This window comes from Pogona vitticeps, chromosome 5 (genome assembly GCF_051106095.1).
Source record: "Pogona vitticeps strain Pit_001003342236 chromosome 5, PviZW2.1, whole genome shotgun sequence".
NCBI lineage: Eukaryota > Metazoa > Chordata > Lepidosauria > Squamata > Agamidae > Pogona > Pogona vitticeps.
This window is the reverse complement of record NC_135787.1, coordinates 34,782,030-34,797,689: the sequence shown is the minus strand read 5'-3', so window position 1 is coordinate 34,797,689 and position 15,660 is coordinate 34,782,030. Positions and strand designations below refer to the sequence as shown.

Genomic DNA, 15,660 nt, shown 5'->3' with positions numbered 1-15,660 from the left:
GATCAACTGATTTAAGTGATCACAAAGACACTTGGCCCCCCAACTTACTTGAACACCCAGTTGTGGCCAGCACGGCAGTGATAATGCCATCAAAAGGCACTTGCTGCACTGCTCACTGACAGGAGAGCCATGGTGGGCATGGTGGCCTCCCATTGGCCAGCTGTGCATTTTCAAATGACTCCTTCAGCATGTAGACCAGAGTGAAGAAGTTGTTTGTTTTTTTTCTCCAGCCCACACCTCCAGCATTATGTTGGAGCCTTCTGGCTTCCTAGGCCATTCTGAGGCTCACTGGGCTTTCCCTCCCTGCGCTATTTTATGAAATAAAGTTTATAATTGTTGAAGGATTGTTTTTGTTGCAAAAAGGGTACAAATGGTTTGGAATGGGGCATTGTTTTCTGTAAATTCATTTTGGTACAACTTTTTCATTGGCAGTTTGGGGCATTGGGATGGATTCAGGTGTGTTGGGGGTGGCAGACAGGACTGTCACCTATGAATATTAAGGAATCCCCCCCCTTTCAGGGGAGCTTGGGACAGGAAGTGGACTGTCCTAGCTCAAGGACCAGGGTACTGCCTCTGCCACCAGGTGGCAGGAGCCATGGAGTAGCATAAGACCATGTGGTCTCAATGGTGTGTCATCCCTCGTGTGAACCCTCAGTGAACCACTAGTGACAGCATCTAGAAGAAGTTCTGTCTTTCGATGCACTGTCTCTACTTCCAATGCAGGGCCAGAAAAGCAGCTGCAGTAACTAATAAGTTCATGTCCTTTCCTTCCAGAGGTGTGTCAGTGTGCAAGGATGAATCAGAATTTAATACCCCTACTCATTAGGTACATGTCATTAAGTTAAAACTGGGAGTGAGGCTAGCAGTACTACCCCACACCTAATTGAACACAACAAGTACCTAAACATAAATAATTTGTGAATAGAGCTGTATAGCATCTGGCACTATGCTACCAATATATAGGCTCCAAAACATGCAGAGGCATTGTGGATTAAATGGCATTCATACCAAATGCATTTTTGATTTTTCATCATAATGGCAAACAGTTATTTTGTGAACTAACAAGGCAAGTTCAAATTTAATTTCTACTGAGGTAAGCATGAAACCTGTTATTGTATTAGAACACAGGCATTTCCTGTAATAGTTGTGTTTAGAATGCACAGTGATACATAGATTTTATGGAAATAAATGGTGCCTAAACATGAAATGAATAAAATAAAATGTCACTCAGATTCTTAAAAACTGCCACTGTTGTTCCATAAACCACATACCTTGTGTCATCAGAATAATAATTTTTTTTTTCTGGCATAGAAAGACATAAGACTAGTTCTAAAGCCTTTAATAATTAATTATTATTTTTAAAAAGCAGGTAGAAGACTAAAAGCATAAATGATCAACACCACCACAATAATAATGCCTACGTGTAAATGCTGAGAACTGCTGGCCAGGAAATTTTGGGAGCCATACTCTACAAAAGTACTGTATTTTTCGCTCCATAAGACGCACCATTTTTTTAGGAGAAGAAAACAGGAAAATATAATCTGTTTTCTTCGCTCCATAAGACGCACAGACTTTCCACCCCCCTGTTTTGTGGGGGGAAAAGTGTGTCTTATGGTGCGACAAATACGGTAACTTTTTCAGGCTCTAACAGAGAAATGTATTTGTGACATGTAATCTAGTTTCCCCATTTTTCCAGATAAGAGACACTTGAGGAAATTGATCTTTAATGATTCCAACATGAACTGACCCAGGGTATACATCAGATTAACATGGAGACAAGACTTTAGTGATATGTCCTTTTTAAGATTTCATAAATGTTGCAATTTATGAAATCTAAAATTTCAGTTATCAAAATAAAGTTGTAAAAGTGGAGATAATTGAGAGACACCACATTTAGAAACACATAAGGGTACACAGATGCCATCCAACCAGCTTTATGCCCATATAAAGGGCCCAGAGGTCAGGATTGATACCATTCTGTGCCAATTAGCTGATACTTCCACACTATCTTCATCCAGATTTGTGTCAGTATTTGTGCATTTCCAGTTCTTGATATGGGGAACTTCCTGCAAATGGGGAAATGGGAAGACCAGGCCATTGACCAAATGGTGTAAACAGGGCAGAAGGACACTAGTTGCTATTTACAAAGGTGGATGCTCTATTTTATTTTTAGTTTTATTTCACACACACACACACACACACACACACACACACACACACACACACACACACACACACACACACTTTCCCCCAGCCATGAGGAAAGAGTCACAGTTGGTTTACTTAATCAAATTATTGCAAAATAAAGTTATCAGTAAACACACCAAGTGAAGTAAAAGAACTTTTTTTAAAAAAAAAAAGTGCCTTAAACAGAAATGCTTTAAATCTTTAACATTGCTTAGAATTTTAATCAACCTAGCTCGAAAGGCTATGGCACAACAGATAGAAGAAAAGGTTCAGAAGAATAGTAATTTTCAGTGATTATTTTAGAGTACTAGAAGACAGATTTTTTCAGATTTGATTCTACAGTCATGAGAAGATAAAGCAGATGGAACATAGTTCTCATATGTAAGTAATGGGTACTATAAATAAGGCAAACAAGGTGGGAAACACTTGTTAAACCATGTAAGGAATTACCTGGAAGAAGACATTAGAAAGCAGAGGCCTTAAATGAAAATAAATTGTGGGGAGAGGATGTTATATGGACAATAAAGCTTTTGAACATATATTGGATGGGGAAATCCATTCAGTGCTTTAACCCACATTTTCATTTAAAAGGGGGAAAAACAATCTCAAGTTCTTTTTGAAGTTCTTTGAATGTGCAATTTGTGAACATTCATAAATTATTTAAAACAAATGGAACAAATGTCTCCCCATTTAAAAATCCAAAGTTATAGAATAAAGCTATTTCTAGATGAGGAGTTGTCTTCATACATCTATCCATGTTGGTGTATCTTCTTTTAAAAAATAAATAAATCTTATTTTGTTCCATACCAAATAGGAAGGAAAATGTTCTTTTATGTCATCAAAATCTAGTAGAAATGAAATTTGTATTCATCCTTTGAACTCACAAGCCTGGAGTGAAGGATGTTCATCACATACTACAGTTCATAAACTGATAAAATAAATCAACATGATTGCTCAATCCTTTCCTCTGCCAAGATGGAACTGCTACCATGGCTAAGGGAGTTGATGTGCCCTCCCTTAAAAGAAAAGTTTGTCCTTGTCTTTCTATGTGAAATATGTCTGCACCGTGTTTGTCTGTCAGGCAGAACTCCAGAATGGAGAATTATGGGACTTGTAGTCAAAGAACTCCGAAAATCCTATCCCTAGTAGACACATTTTGTCTATACTGTCTCATTTCTACTTCCTTTAACAGACATGAAATATAGCAATGTTGTGCCATCTTCAGGAAAGAAACAGAGCTAATGTAGCACCATTTTAAAAATCTAATTCCCAAAAAAGTTTATTTCCATTTTCCTGTCTCATACTCAGCACATTGTAAACTTTCTTTCACAGTGAAGTTTGAGTTTACCACAATATTGCAAGGTAACCAAGGATACTGCATTTGCCTTTTCTTTCAATTATTCATCTCTTTGTCACTCTTCAGCCTCCTAGACTGTCCACACTTCCTCATCTGAAAAATCCTCATAGGATGAGTTACTTTATCATATCTTTCCATCAGCTTTCATTTGTGTGGGAAACTGGGAAGGCTGCTGGCAGTCATAAAGGTGATTACATGATGAAAGACAAGACATGTGCACACATTCCTCAGCCATCTCTTAAGTAGGGTAATGACAGGAATCCTGACTGTTACCCATAAGAACTCCTCCAAAATGTTCTCTTCCCTCACAATTGTTTTTGAAAGACGTCTGTTTTTTCACGTCGTGGGAAAGTGGTGGAAATTTTTTTGACGCAGCTGTATGATGAATGCATGTTTTCAACTTATTTTAGTGTGAGCTTGGTTGGTCTCTACAGAGAATTTTCATCTGTGATTAATTCTCTGAAGAGAAACTATATATTTGAATGTCATTTTCTTGTGTTTCTTGGTTCATCTGCAAAATTCCAGTAGCATAACAGGCAGAGGATCACATTACATAAACTACATTTTATCATTCTCCACACAGGCTGCAAAGTAAAGTTTATGACACAGATAGGAACTGTGTACCCCACAGGATTCATGGAGTGCACCAAGGTAATATGTTGGCATCCCCCAAGCATTCCTGGAGTTCCTTGCCTTCCTGTCTGATAACAACAATGATCCTCATCCCACCAAAATCCAGGGAATTACATTTCCAGAAGCTTTCAGATAAGACTATTCTCAAGTAAAACAATGTGAGCTCCACACATCTTCTTATAGCCCCTAAACCATATTCTGATAATCTGGACATGCAGTCTGAGGGGCTGGAGGGACCTGGAAATGTGATAAGACAGCCGAACACTGTTGTACAATTTGACACAACTAAGAAATAAATCTTACCTTTAGTTTCTCACAGCACATCCAAAAACTATCATTTGCTACAAATACTGTGTGATTATGTCACATGAGACCATGAAGCATGCAAATTAACACCAATAATTATTATTATTAAAAAACAGATTCAGCATTACTGCCTTTTAATCTATCAGCTCTTGGTTCAAACATGTTCATTTGTGGGGTTTTTTAACATTATCTGATATGGTAGGCTCGGTAGAGGAAATTAAATCCCTAGAGAGATCCTGCAATATAAACAAATTCTTTGTTATTTAATGGGCATGAAAAGGTCCCTACATTGATCTGAAAGCAATCTGTTTAATAAAAAAGAGCCTGTTGTACAGGATACAAAATTTCTTGTGGATCAAGTGATTTACAGGCTGCTACCACAGTTGGCACATATTTGTTTTTTAATTCCAAAATAGTTTCCCAAGACAATAATTTATGTTATTTGGTTAAAATGCAACATGAATTATTAAGAGGTGACAAAGACTAACGAGACATCATGGTTACTCATTTGGGACTTATAAGATCATGCATTATATGAAAGCCTATTTAAAAGAGATACCGTTCAGGAACGTTGTAAAAAAAAAATCAACGGTGGGAGGTTCATTAATTTCAAATCTGAATTAGCTATTAATTCACATGGCTGTGTTTTTCAAAGGCATCAGAACAGAATGCTATCTTGTTAATGAAAAGTGCTGAAAAGATTAGATTTTTGCATCAACAACAAAAATGCATTTCTCTCAACCACGGAGAATAGTGCTGCTTCATTAATGATTGCACAACCTTACATTATTTCAAACATTTTATTTCATTCATTCAATAAAATCTGAGAAATCATAACTACCCTGTGTGACTTCTTTCCTTTGGCAAGCCTGGAATGTTAAGATCTTGATACCATTAAGATGCACTGCAGTAAAATGGCTTACGGATTATATCCACTACAAATGAACCTTGAAATATTTATTTGTATTCCATAGTGGGTCATTTTCCTTAGAAACAGTCTGTGTATTTCTGTAGTATGACAAGCCTCTGGGACCATAAGGTTCTTGCTCCAGGCACAGCTGAACTATGAGGCAGAATGAGTCTCTACTGTTACATAATATATTAAATGAAATTAATCTTAATTAATACTTTGCAGGTTTGGCTAATTATATATGTTTTCAATTGCTCAATACTGAATTTAAAGCACATCTTCAGAGGCCTTATCAGTAAGTGGTGATAGGGACGTGAAGATATCTCACCATTATGTGGACTGTTAAAACAACCTGTGTTTCTTAGTGAAAGAAAAAAAAAAGGTGAGACAGTCTTTACCAGCTCTTTAAGTTGTTTGTGCCAATTTTTTTAATTCAAATTATTTCTAAACTACTTTTCTCCCAGAATGGAGAACTATAAGATTTGAAGTCCAAGAAATCAGAAAATCCTGTCCCTAGTGTCTACAACTGAAAATGCTAGTGTTTCTGGAGAAGGTGCTGAAGCCCGAAGAACGGCATTAGTGCTGAGCTCAAATGAACCACAACTCACCTGAGGAACCATTCTAAGACTGGGCATAACAGTATTCCCAAATATGGCGTTTTTAAACAAAAACCACTGTTCTGGCAGACTCGCTTGTGTTTTGGCAGAGGCAGTGGTGATGCAGGAGGATGCAGCAGGACAAGGTAATTGGCAGTGGAAAGGAGGTGGGGCAGGCTGTGGGAGAGGGGTCTCAACTTTTTCTTTACATAGCCCCACAGGCTATCAACAACAACAACAACAACAACAACAACAACAACAACAACAACAACAACAACAACAACAACAACAACGAAGCTATGAATTGATTTGTGGTTTGTCAGGCCCGGGGGGGGGGATTTGTGGTTCATGGGTTGTCAACCTTGAACCAAAATGAACTGCCATTTTGACAGTTCGTCCCCAGCCCTAATTGTAAAGGAAAGTCATAACTGTTTGTCAGTACCGCTATTTATACAGAACATCTATTTATGTAGAAACAAACCATCAAAGGTTTCTGAAATATTCTAAACCCTAGAGCATGTTTACCTGGCTGGATAGCTCAGTGATTTTGGTATCTGGCTGTGGAGACAGAGGTTGGGAGTTCAATTCCACACTTCACCTCCTGTAAATAGAGTAAACCTGTGTGGCCTTGGGCAAGCTGTATAGTCCCAGGGCACCTCCAAAAGAAGGAAATGGTAAACCACTTCTGAGTAGAAAACCTGTGCAGAAAACCTAGAAACCCCTGAAAACAGTCAAACAATAAATCAGAATCGATTTGATGAATTATTGTTGTTGATGTTGTTAGCACATGTTTATGCACTTTATTGGATGGAGAAACTCTTTCAGCTGAGGATCTTTATTGAAATGTCTTTGTAACAAAGGAGGAGGGAAAAAGAAAAATACTCTCTTTACATAAGATCTTGCAATTATAAATTGGCTTCACTTTTAATTAGTTAATGATCCAATGCAGCTGTGATCAAAGCACAACAGCTAGATAATTCAGGATAGAAAATGGAGTTAATTTACTTAGATATGATACCGCTTGGCTAATGACTTTTTATTTGAATGGAGTTTCAATTAGTTATTCAGTTATTTTACTCATTAGAGCAACAGAATGTCTGTAGGCAATTAACATGTCACTCCTTGTGGAAATAGAACACTCCCCTCCAACAAGGGATTGTCTTTAAGATTTATATTGCTTAGATTATACTAAAGAACTTTATGGCAATACTAATTAAATACTAATGCCCGATGAAGTAGCAGTTTTTGTTCTCATTTGGGTGTTAAGAAGTTAAGTTTCTTAAATGTTCTCAGGAGAGTGATTCCTTAGAGATAACATATGGTTTTAGTTAGCCTGTGTAACTAAAATTTCTGTGGTCCTTAGCAAGAGGATCTAATAAATTTGATAGTCTTCTACCCCACCCCACCCCTCCATCCCTCTTGGTCATGCACTGCAATTTGGAAAATGCTAGTTTAAATATCTGTGCAGACACATCTCACCACAGAGAAAATTCTGTGACATTCACAGGAACAGATCACTGACACTTCATCTTGTTGCTTTTCTTGACATTATACTAAAAATGAAATTGAGGAGGTCACATGGGAATGACCCTTGACATGGATACCTCCCACATCAGCATCCACATACTTGTAATCAGAGTAGGATACAGATATGGGAAGTAACAACACTGTCACTCCAATCTACAGCTAGGAAATAATTTGTTGAAATAAATAATTTATTAGTCTTAAATCATTACTACACTTTCCACATGAATTTTAAACTCATGGGCCAAAATTCTGTTGCTTAATGTAGCAAATTGGATTGGAGTAGGCCCCTTGAATTAATAGAGATTTGGTGAGCCTACTTCCCTACAAGTTCCATTAAGTGAAATAGGCATACTCTAGTTACAATGTACTGTGCCAAAGTAAGTCACAGTTAGAGTAGGCCCATTTTAATCAACGGAACTTACAGAGGACTTGACTCACCAAGTCCTCACTGATCCAGTGAGCCTACTCTAGCAATTTGTTACACTAAGCAACAGTATTTGGGTGATTATTTTAATTGGTAAATGCCAATTACGTTTATTATTTATTTTATTTAAAATATTTTTATCCCACCTTTCTCCTTAAAAAGGACCCAAGGTGGCTTATGTTGGTTTTGAGAAATAATTAGTGATTCTCATTCCATTTTTTAAACTTTTAATAAATTACTTGCTTAATAAATTAATCAACAAATTAATTTTAAGAAATTTCCTCTATAGTTTAACATTATGGAGCCGAAATTCTTTAATCAACATGAAATCCTGAATTCTTCAATCATCACTGGAGACATATGGGAAATGTTTTACTAGCTGTGACGCATCATAACAATAAAATGAGTGCCTCCAGGTACAGCTTCAGTCAGTGGTGGATATCAGAGTGAGTGAAATATAATTATTAGGCCAATAGCTTGTATTCAGAAGTTCTATGTTACCTTTTTTTTACAGACACATGAGACAGGAAGGTATCCTGCAGGACGATGCATTTGTGTCAGTATTAATGCTAGCCACCATTGCAAATTCTTCTGTAAGCAACCTGCAGGAGCCTTAAATATGCTCAAATATTCAAGCTAATCGACATTATTTCCCACCACAATTTGACATTCTTCTTTTAACCATGTGCTCAAATTATGCTTTGGCAGTAGTTCTATTTTACAAAGATGCCAGTGCAGATGCAATGCTAGCTATAATTAGTGCCATATTACAATGTTGGTTAATGTCAAATCACAATGAAATGTTGACTTTGTTTTTATATCACTCTTCTGCATACGTTTGTTATGTATTTTCGATTGTTGTTATTCTATATATTCAATGTAGCTAAAGCCAAAATGAATCATGGGAAAGCAGCATAGCCAATAACTAATGAATGGTGACAATGGTTATAATTCTTACTGTAAGCCAATTTTTTGCTTGTTAGCATGCAGGAAATAGTAAGTGCTATTGACAAACCCCTGTAGGCCTTATTGAAAAGGTTTCCAAAAATTACACTTTCTAGGTTATTTTCATTGCAGGCTGTAGATGCAAAAGAATTAACTCTTTCTTTATTCCTTCCCATTTTTGAAAAGAGTCTTGCAGGGGAATGAGTTCATTTGTAGCTGATAGAAGCCTAACAATGGAGCTGGAAAGAACCTTCTGAAATAAGAGCCTTTCATTCCATTTCTTCAGCTCCAGATCAGCATTTCTGTCTGAAGTGCCTAATGAGCCAATTTATTTAGCCTTGTAATCAACTGCATTTTAAAGCTGTCCCTGCCCTGAATTTTAAAAGTATCAATTAAGTCTTAAACATTTATCACACATGTTTTATTGGTGATTTGTAATTTCATTGGACAAAGCTAAAATCCTAGCCTTTGAGATACAAAGGGAAAAGGGGAGAGGAAAATCTGCCCACTAAAATCACTGTCCTGAAAGGTTTTTGATCAAACTATACAAGATAAGAAATGAGAACAAGGGTAACTTGCAAATGGACAAGAACCAAGAAACCATGAAAAATCAAGCCATTCAATCAATAGCTGAGAATTCAATAACATATTTGCCGGCTGGGGAGACAGCAAAGCTGCTCAGTAACTCCTGTTTGTTGACACATGGCCAGTTCTTTCTATCAGTCTTTCATCTGTTATTGTTGTTTATTCATTTAGTATCAATTTCATAATTTTGGCCTCCATAGATTATTCAGGCTTGATTTGCTGAAACCCCTTTGTTTGTCTTTCTGGCAGTCCAGGGTATCCAGAAAAAGCTCTCCCTTACCATCACATTTCAAGCAAATCATTTTTTTCCTGTCAGCTTTCCTTACTGTCCATCTTTCACACCTTTAATGGTATTCATAAATTCAGGAGTATGGATTATCTTTGTCTTGGACTCCAGAAACCTATCCTTATACTTGATGATCCTTATACTTAATTCCTTCACTTAATTGCTGCTCATTGAAGTCTCAGTGCCCTTCTGATTTCTTGGCTTCAGTCTCCATTTGGACTGATTACTGAACCAAGGTATTCTTGTCAGCATTAAAGTTGTGTAGTTTTTTTTGTAGCCATTCATTTCATTTTCTTAATCTTCAACTGCAGTCCTGCTTTCACACTTCCTTCTTTCACTTTCACTAAAAGTCATTTCAAGTTATTGCTGCTTTCTGAGAGTAACATGGTATCATTTGTATATCTTAAATTATTGATGTTTCTTCTACCAATGTTCACTCCTCCTTCATCTGAATTTAGTCCAGCTTTCTGTATGACATGTTCTGCCTATAGACCGAATAGATAAGAAACTATTCTGTCTTTCCATATTCTGTCCTAACAATAGCTTCTTGCTCACATTACATATTATGCATTAAGACGATCAAGTGCTGAGGCACACTCATTCCTTTCAGAATTATCTATAGCTTTCCATGATCCATACCATTAAAGGCTTTGCTGTAGTCTTTAACAGTGATTCTCAAACTGGACTCCCCAATTGTTCTTGAACTGCAATTCCCAGAAGCCTTTACCATTTGCTGCACTGGCCAGGATTTCTGAGAGTTGCAGTCCAAGAACATTTGAGGACTCACATTTGAAAATCACTGATCTACAAAGCACAAGCTGATCTTCTGAAATTCTTGGGAGTGCTCAAACAACCAGTGGATATCTGTAATATAATCTCAAATGCCTCTTCCTTTTCAGAATCCAGCTTGAACATCAGGTGTTTCTCACTCCATATAAGATGAAGGCCTCTGTTGGAACAGCTTGAGCATAACTTTGCTTATGTGGGAAATTAGAGCAATGATGCAACGACTCCTACACTCCTTGGCATCTCATTTCTTGGGGACAAGAGGAATAAACTGAAGGTGAACGTGAAATTAACATAGATTTTAGAATAAATGCAAAAAGGAAATTTCCCCTTTGCATTTAATTATATGCAACAATACAAATATAGATAAAAATGAGGATTTGCTGTCCTTTTTTCTCTTCCACCTGAAGTTTGCTTTCCTGCTGTCTTCCCTATTCATTTTGCAGATGTAAAGTTTTAGTATTTTGTATTTCAACTCTGTTCCAGAGTATCTGCCTTCCAAAATAAAGAAATACAAAAAAATATGTATGCCCATTTAATCCACTTTCCCTTTTTAAAAAAATGGCAAAAATCAGTTTTAACCTTTTGTTAAATGCTTTGGAGAGAAGTTTTCCACTGTGAACACACACAAACATGCACAATAGTTTTCCCTGAGCACAATCCAAGGGGAAATATTGACTATATTTTTAAATATAATGCTGTTTGTTTTATTTCAGTGGGCTTATGATTTAGGTTACATATATTGGAATGCGCCTGCAGAAATTTAATTTGTAAGTGTCCAGGGCAGAAGTATTGAAACTCCACTGCACATGTGGGTTACATAACACATTTCATTCATTCATTCATTCATTCATTCATTCATTCATTCATTCATTCATTCCACACGACCATGCGAACACAAGAAAATATGAAATCTTCCCAGTGGAAAGAGACAGTTGAACTCGTCCACAGATGGTTTTTCCCCACATCCATGCTTCCACCTTAATGAACTTGATAAACGAAGATTTTGGTAGGTTGTTATGAAAATATGCCCCATATTATTGCACCAGCATTATTACAGCAAAAATGTACAAACCTGTGTTTTGCAAAGACATTAAACAAGTTGATGCACTTTTGATTTTCCACCCCCTTCTACGATGAGAAAAAAAGAATAACGGCATAACAAGAATTAGTGATCAGGGTCAAGCACAGGCTAGGAATTAGCTTTTGATTGTAAATTAAGCTCTAGGACAGGTACAACAGCATATTGAATAAAGTCCACTTTATGCAGATATATTACTTTCCTTCCAGGTAAATCATTGCTCTCATCAGAATTCTAGTTTAAGAAGTTAATATCAACTAGTGGATGTGTCATCCAGTCACAGCAGGACCCTTATTAGGTTATCATACAAGTCAGGGCTTGTGACATAGTTTCGAAATTGCCTCTAACTTCATTAAAAGTGGTAACTAATTATCTACAGCAAGTAAAAGCTTATCGTGCGCTTGATGTGGTTCTCTTAATATGGATCTTCTGTCCCTTCAAGAGTGGGAGTGTGGGCTTTTTCAATAATACACTGCATGTGTGAAGCAAGAAAATGAGATTACAGCATTGGTTAGATTGAAAATCAATAGAAATACTAAACTAATAAAAAGGTGGACCCATTATTGGTTAAGCAATTGTACAAAATATATTGTTTACCTAGTACAATCATGAAAAGATTGAATGAAAACAGAATGAGTGTTTGACTGTTTTACTGGCACCTTGGGCGTTGAGCAAGTATGAAAGTCCCACTGCGGTAAATGAAACACATTAATTAAGACTAGTGTAAGTCTTTCTGGCTCAGTCATGCCTAACCTAAGTCTTAATACTGGGCTTAGAGACCCTTATTTTTTAATTAAAATTCCTGGCTTGGGTAAGGGAGGGGTGGTTTTTTTTTTTTTTTTTTGGCTTTGAGTCCCTCAAAAGTGAGGGCTTACATGTTTTGACCATCAACCTGTTTCTGGGTTGGGTTCAGTTCATTTGCTGATTTGGCCTTGGTGTATAGGAATGCCTATTCCCACTTTCTGGTCTTGACCTTTGACACCCTGAACATGTCAGACTGCCTCAACCTATATTCCTTCCTTGCCAGCTACAATATCTTGCCAGGTGCCCTTCTGGAATTGTCCACTGAACTGAGGGTCTGCTAATGAGCCCAGACTGAGGAACCCCCTTCCCTATAAATGTTCACCTAGTGACATCTTCATTACCACTTAGATGCCAGACAAAACCCACTGGCTGGAATCCAGTAGTGGAGCTTATGCTATGTAAGGCTTGTGATGTCATCAGTAATGGCAGGGTAGTTTTGTTTTGTGTTATTTATTTATTTATTTATTTATTTATTTATTTATTTATTTATTTATTTATTTATTTATTTATTTATTTATTTATTTAGGTAAATTAAAGATTTCCACCACTAAAGGTGCCAAGGTTCCCTTATGACACTTTTCATTCTGGGGAGGTCCTTTGGGGCACAAGATGAGGAGAAGTCTTTAATTTCTGAAAATCATCCCTATCCCATGGCCCCAAGGGACTTTGCCAGTGTGAAAGGCTTCCCAAGAGAGCCTTGGGGACCCCCATTGCCTGGGATAAACTTTATGTAAAATAAGGAAGCTGAAAAAAAAATGTTGTGAGTTGTGTTTGCTTGCTTGTTTTTACTTTTAATCCACTACTACGTACTTTGCATCCAGACCAAATGGATTAATGGCACTACACAATGGATAAATAAAAACAGACTAGAATAAGAACTGAATTTCTTTGCTTCTGTGGTCCAAAATTTGAGAATTACATCAGCAGACAATGGGATAATAAGGTCATTTCTAGATAAAGGTGGCTATTATTATAATATTTTTGGATCAGGTATCCATTTCCCCTCAAAATGCTCTTCTTAACACATTATGCATTATATGTAGATAAATATTGCCTGAAGAGCTTTTCCATTACAAGATACAACTTTAGTAAAAGGTATGATTAGAATTTTGAAGGAGACATTTATCATGCTTCTCCCTTGAATTAGTTATTAAAAATTCTTTTCATGTTGTGCTCAGCACAGAAATGGGTTTTTCTTATAGACTTGCAGCATTAAAGCTTTGGTAGTGGTTTGTGGATGCATAGAGGTGTAACCACTTTAACATTTCCGAACCAAGACCTCCGGAAGGAACAACTCAATATATTTTCTGCTGGAGGCAAAAACAAAAGAAAACAAAACAAATGGGGACTGCCCATTAATTCTGTGTGGTGAATCTGACTTTAACTGCCAGTGGAGAAATGAATAATATGTTCTACCACACATGAATGGCCAGGAGGCTCTGGCTGTGTAGGGGGCTGCTGATGCTGCTGTTGTCCCCAGCATCTGCTGTCCAAAATGGTTGCCTCACTTTGACTAATATCCGGGTCAACCCTGACTGTAGATATTGTTCATACTATGTTGCAGTGTCCAGAGCCCGCCCCCCCCAACTCCCCAGCTGATACAGACCCTGCGTTCTCCTGGCAAGACTGCTGCTTTAAAATTGCTGACCTTAAGGAGTCCAACGGTAATTGTTTCTCTCACTGTTTTGCCACTATTTTCGTTTAGTTTAGTTTTTCATTTAGAAATAATGTATCCTATTTTTCAGTGACCCGTTTCTCACAAGAATAATGATAGGTTTAAGCCATAATTTAAAAAAAAAAAACCAATAGTAGTAGAATGAATGCCAGTTCACAATATTATTTTACTTAGGGAAAAAAATAAAGGTAGGTGCTAGGCTAGCTTTCCTGGGAGCATTCCATCAATAAAGTGCTACTGAAACATTGTTTTGTTTCTGTTTGTTGCTTTTGTTGTTGTTCTTGTTAGTTATCACCAATCTAACATCTCAAAGTACAGTAGGAGTACCCAGAGAAAGGCCTCAGCAGAGGAGGACAACACATGAGCAATCTAACTGGACAGTAGATCTCTTTCATGATACTGTACAAGAAAACAGTAATGGCCATCCATCACTCCTCTGCTTTCAAAAATTGCGAGTTTTATAGGATATCTCAAGACTGGTTGATATATTTTCTCATGTTATGTCCAGCCATCCACCCTCCACTTTGAGAAAAGGTGAATTTTATGGACATTTCAGGAGTGGTTGATATATTTCTTTTTGGGATTCATCCACACATCGACCCAGTATTTATTTTGTTAAGGTGCAGTCATAGGTAAGCAACCCTTGCCTGGGCATGTGCAATAGCTTAAAAACTTTGTTTTATGCTACCAGCAGAAGTTCTTGCTTTACACTGAATCATTCATTTTACGCTGCATTTAAGAGTTAGTAGACAGCATAGTAATGTCAACCACAAAGTCAAAGCCATTCTATTCTTCCTACTGAGTCCAATTAACTTGCAAGTTCCTACCATCTGCTACTGCAATCATTATCCAAACCAAATCAAAGAATACAGGGTGTATCCATAGTGGACTCACATATTAATTTCAAGCAAAATCCAATTTCCATACATTATTTCTAATACATTATCCTGAGCCACCATTGCATGTCAAGCAGCTTAATACACTGCTCATCATCAAAGGGAACATTTATATTGCAGCACAGTGTGTACTCATACTTAAAACTGCTGGGGTAAGTGAAAACTAATGAAAGATGAGCAAAGCAACCCTTTCCTTCAAATATCATTCATATTCTGCACTGCTAAAGGTAAGCAATTGCTGGAGTAATGCAAGACATAAAGCTGGTTCCTGATTTAGGGTGTCACAGAAATAAAACATTTGTACATTCTTCTCTTGCATTCTCTATTTCAAGACCTGCAGCCTTCCAAATAATTTTTTAGAAAAATTAAATGGCAATATTTATTCGTCATTAACAGCATAGCAGGAACAGCAAATCGGTAGCAGAAAATGGTTCAGCCATGTTTATTCTTTTGCTTTTCTCAAGCTCATCTTTAGTCCAATACTTCCCTCCACACAGCAATATGCGATACTAGTTGGCAGAGACATATAGTTAGCATGCATGCTCACAAATGAAGGAAAATCTCATGGAAATGAATCTTGGTGCTGCAGTGTTCCCAAATCATGTGTGTCATTAATAAGTTTGTCTGTGAGGACAGAATGCCAGTATTTGGCTCCACCACCT

At 37.1% G+C, this 15,660-nt stretch overlaps 1 long non-coding RNA gene across 1 annotated transcript in view; it reads left to right on the top strand.

The window, feature by feature from the left end:
* The first annotated feature begins 1,487 nt into the window (after positions 1–1,487).
* The window catches only part of LOC144583238 (uncharacterized), a 394,194-nt gene continuing 380,021 nt past the window's right edge, over positions 1,488–15,660 (top strand). The window contains exon 1 of the long non-coding RNA XR_013536934.1: positions 1,488–12,953. This is a non-coding gene — a long non-coding RNA (uncharacterized LOC144583238). The remainder of the gene's footprint in view (positions 12,954–15,660) is intronic.